The sequence below is a fragment of the Morone saxatilis genome, unplaced genomic scaffold (genome assembly GCF_004916995.1).
Source record: "Morone saxatilis isolate NCDOM2014 unplaced genomic scaffold, NCSU_SB_2.0 Contig22, whole genome shotgun sequence".
NCBI lineage: Eukaryota > Metazoa > Chordata > Actinopteri > Moronidae > Morone > Morone saxatilis.
In genome coordinates this window covers 23,232,919-23,238,435 of record NW_023339785.1, presented here as the reverse complement: position 1 = coordinate 23,238,435, position 5,517 = coordinate 23,232,919, and positions in this window count along the sequence as shown.

Below are 5,517 nucleotides of genomic sequence, written 5' to 3'. Positions count from 1 at the left end.
CACACTCACACACACACATACATTTAAAAATCATATTTTTGTCCGCCTCCACTGTGTTTTCATGTTGACTTTCTTTATAAAATCTCACTCTACTCAGCATAACCCAGATGAGGGAAGATCTAATCAAAATGTTGATATTCACATCTGAGTCGCTTTCAGTTGTTGCCTTGTGCTCAGACAAATAAGCTTAATGAGACTGATGAGACAGATCACAGTATTAAAAGCACATGACAGTGCTAAAAGCAGGTGAATCATTACCAATTTGGTGTCCATCCATAAGGCCATGTTCAGAAACTGCTCCGTGGGCATGTTGCTCCAGGTACCAGTGAGTTTATATGGTGAGTGAGGCAGGACCTCTGGACAGCTATCACAGCAGCAATAATTTAATTTTCTCTCATGGTGCTTCCAGGTGAACACTGCAATTAGCACAATACTACATAATGCACTCCATATTACATTCTACCAGGAATGCACAGTTGTACATATTTGATTTGCCAACACTGCACACTGCACTGATAGAAAACACTTGACTGTGTTGTGACAAAGGTTGAGGTCTAACAAACATGTTTAATGCATGTTTAAATTACAATTAAAATTAAATCCTGCATCATTTATGTTTGTTTTAAGATTTGCCAAATTTTATGTGGATGACAAGTCAGTGTTATTGCTAAATGTAGTCAAGTTAAGCAAATAATAATTATTACTATAAAATTATATGTATATGAATAGGTATATGTATTTTCTTTTACATAATCTACTACCGAATGAAATTACTACACGACAAATCTGGGGCCTTGTACACTAACAGCATTAAAAACTGTACACATTATACAGAGAGTTGGGTCTGGTAGTCACTGGTGGGTCTCATTGAAATCAATGAGATGTCTCCGATTTGTGACACAGCGGTAATACTGGTCTGAAAGCAGTCTAATGATGGTTTATGTAGCAATGCATATGCAAATTGAAGGGACGGAACACTCCATCTGAAGAGGCAGGGTGTGTATTTCTCATCCCTCAGTGTAAATATTATACCAGTCCAGATAGTGGAATATATATTTTTGGTGACTAAATGTAAATGTCACTTACAGCTTCTGTGTGGCCTCTGTAATATCTCCCACAGAGTGAGCAGTGATACTGATGTAGCTTTTAATGTTGAAGTGATATTAATTCAGCAGCCAGAAAAATACACTGCCACAGTGACAAACATTTTCATCTTACTCTCAGATTTAACAGGTTTATTTTAATCTATTCAAAATCAGGTCATCTTGCTGCAGTGACAGATAATTGCACTAGTGTTTGAACAGGACTGATATGATAATATGGTAATTTAAACAGAGAAAGTCAGTGAATTGCATTGCTTTTCAGTGTTCTTACTGATGGAGGTGCAGACTAAAAGCAAAAAGATTTATCCTAAAGTCTGATTTGTTCAATAAACAAACTCAATGATTAAAGGATTGGTTTCTTCTTTCTTTTTCAAATGTCCTTGCATCTTGTTTGATCTGTTTTTGGCCCTGCGGCTCATAATATTCTCCTCCTGATAACTTGTATTTTTCTCTACATTGCAAATTCCCAATCTACCACTAAAGGAAGGAAGAAGGAAGACGTTTTCAGGCAAACTATAAAGTTTTAACAGATTATTTCACTGTAAAATGTCCTTGCTAAAAGATATATAAAATTATATCAAGGAGACTCTTACTCCAAACTAAAACAAGTATTTCCAAACTGATCTGAACAAGCCTCCCTGACCTATAATAGTAACCTATACCAAGAAGAGTCACTATAATGTTAAGGAAACTTTGTAGAATTAAAATCACAATAAATAGATAGACACAAATCAATGAGAATTTTTTCTCAACTCAAACTGCAGTTTTCTGCTCTCAACTCTGTGTTTTTAACAAAAAGTACCCACAGTATACAACCTGCTCAGCACCAAACATTAGACAGACAGCTTGTGTGTAAATATGAAAATATGAAATTCATACAAGAGAAGAGGCCTGTTTCAGTAATATATTAATGTCATCTGATTGGTTATCTTGGCTGTGCCATTAACACAGATTTAGAGGCCTTCTTTGATCACACAGCGCAGACGGCAGCAGCAGACCATGGTGCAGTGTTTGATACAGCAGAATTAAACATGCATATGCTATATCTCATGCATACTCTTAGACAAGTGTCCACACTGACATAGACTTTTATCATGTTCATATTCTCTTTGCATATGCGCTCCCCAGTGTTCCTCAGCATGTTGTTTGTGCCATGTAGAGAAGAAGACAGAAGGACACGAATCAGTATGCTTAAACACATGCTTGTGCTGTCTGTGTGTGTGGATTCATCTGTTTTCTACTGTACTGTGTGTATGTGTGTTTGTGTCAGGAGGGAGGGGGGGCTTGAGAAGCTTATCCCCTCGACTTGGCTGCTTCAGTCATAGAAACTCTTTGCAACAATGGGATGGTTGGCATCTGAAAAGCAATGGATCTGTTGGAGAGAAACACACTGTACCAGAATACCCCCGACTACCACAGTGAGTGAAATGAAAGAGCAGCTTAAGATATTAAAGCTGAATTAATCATGTGAACGTAATCATATTAGCAATTAAATGTTGTACATAAATATTCATAAATATTATAACAATGTACACTCAGCTAGTGTTCTTATAATCATACATTAAAAAAAATGTATCTCTTTTTTTAAACCATGAAATACTTGAAGTGTAGATGAAGTTGCAGATGAGTCATAATGATTTAGAAGTGTGCCCTAGTTACCAAACAAAACTACTACTAATTGGATGAAAGCAACCATGAATGGTTTAGCAAAAACTAGCATGAACTCTGGTGAATGATACGTCTTGATCAGTATACATTTGAAAATGAGCAGTTTCACAGACTCAAAATGAAGGATGGGGGAGGTGGGCCACCTGCCACTTATTTAATATAAAGGCCATAATGTAGAGCAAATGGTCGACTCTATATCAGCATTAGACAAAGGTCCAGGGTGGTTTGAAACAGTAGAGGGCCCATTTTCAACCTTCAAAATGCAGATTTTCATAATTTTGATAATAATTTGAATTTTAACACCAGCATTGGTGTTTTTCATTACAGTACATATAATTTAGTTTACAGCACAATCATCACATTTCAGTCAAAATGTCACTTTTTACAGTACTTTAGTTTTGCAGGTATTTGATTGTAAACCAATAACCATTAGTAATATTATCCCATAATGTTCTTTGTGTTTTGTGCTAATTGGCAAATGTTAACAATTAACAGCTTAGCATTGCCATTGTGATATCAGCATTCAGGATAAAGTAGCACTGTGACTGCCATGCTGCTATATGGCTGTGGAACGTTGTTTAGTACCACATTCTTTCAGTTTTCATTTTCCACGTCATAATCCATATTATGAATTTGGATTAGCACCCAGCTATTGAAGCACTGAAGCAGCTGTATCATTCTAGGTGAGGGATCAGCTCCTCTGATTGTTTTGGCTAGCCCACAAAGTCTTTAAAGACACAGTCAAAAGATCAGCCCAAATTTGAGTCCAAAACCTAAAGTAAAGGATTTGCTTCTAAATAAAAACACACACACACACACACTTAAACAAGTTGAACGGTAAAGTGAAATTAAATCTGACAAAAGCTTCAGTGTTATTGCATCTTCAGCTGTGAAAATCTATTTGCATAATATCCAAAACCAAAGCGAGAAGAGCTCTAGCCAAGTAGAACACCCTGTACAAACCAAGAGTCACATCATTTATTTTCAATATATTTAGCTTTGATTTGCATTTATTTTAATTTAACTAAAATGTAATATGCTGAGACAAGTAAAACAATCTAGTACATCAGTGTTTGTGTTGTGCTTGATCCTGTTTCAGTGTGAGACGAAGGAAAAAGAGAAGAAAGGAGAGAAAGATGGAGACGGAAGGGAGACTTTGACTTTCAACATATCTTTACTTTAATAATGTGGCAGTGAGCTAAAATAATGCATGTCTCCATAAAGTAAGCAAACATGACACCAATGTATCATTCCCAACTGTAGCATGACAAAAAAACACAAAATGAATGATCTTGCCACAGGGATTAACATCAGTGCACCAGATGCTTCTACCGGTGCATGTTATTTACTGTTTTCTTATATCATGTAAAATTGAGCTGTAACCTTGGTGTAATGGATACTTTCGGTTGAGTTTTTCCTGCATGAAAACATAGAAGAAGAGAATGAGAGGATGAAGATGGGAGTTGAGGGAGTTCACATTTGTTTTGATACGCTGCCTTTGTAATGTATGCATGAGTGAAAATCTGCAAGAGAGAGGAGGCAACTTGCAACAAACAGTCAAGGACAAGATTTAAAGTAATGACACTGACTATTACATTACATTTGATAAATAAAAAGACATCCGCGGGGGAAATGGGTTTCTGCAGAAGCAATGTTATGCTAGATACACAAGAGCAAAGCAAACAATAAAGGTTTTTATAGAACTTTCTATGGGGGGGAAAAAGGCTGGTTTCCCAGGTGTCCTGTGTTCTACAGAAAATGTTTTTAAAATACTGTTTTTCCATCAACTAATTATCCTAATTAGAGAATGTATTAAAATTGCCATTCTCATTCTATCACCATTTTAATCATAGACATTGTGTAGACTGTAAAACTTAAACAGTAAATCAAACTGAAATCTTCCTATATAGTTTCTAATGACAAATCTTTATCACCCTTACGTAGTGAGCATAATTCAGTGCTTCTCAAACTAAGGGGCTACTACCTTTGGGGTGCACAGAACCACAACAAGGGAGGCACAGGACCAGGGGCAAAAATGAGGAGTTGAACTAACAGAACAGATCTTTTTCACAGGAGACATGTAAAGATGTCATATCCAGGTTACACTACTGAGCAAAACCGCAGTAACTACAATTTTGGTCAAAATTGAGTTATGACTGAAAATTTATTTTTATATGTCTGTTTTATCTTGTGACAAATTTTCTAAGTTCATTCTTGCTCCATCTTAGAGAAATCACAATGTAAAAATTGCAGTAACTACAAAATCCAACCTAAACCAAGTAAGAATGAAGGCTAGAAACAAGAGGAAACAGCTAACCTGGATCTGAAATCAATTTTTTTATTTTATGGGAGGTCAGTGTTGCATGAATGTGCTAGAAGAGCAACATCCATTGAACATGCTCATGTTTTTGGTGAACTGAACGTATTTGTTTGCAACTAATGAATGTGCATGTGAGCATTGTTAACTCTTACCAGAAAAGTTTCAGTTGTGTTAAAACTCAATATAAAACTACTAAAATATCACAAAGGAGTATGAATTATAAAACAAATTTTAAAAAAAAACACGATAGGCAAAGAAATGGTGCCAAGTGGATGTTATATTTTACTTTCCAGCAGCCTTATCACAACGCCATACTTCCGAAGAGAAAGGGAAATAAACAGTGAAAAGGTGGCTCAAACAGTAAAAAAAGTTATTAGAGCATTTTTGGCCAGTGCATTAAGTCTCACAGTTCAGCCATAAGATCAC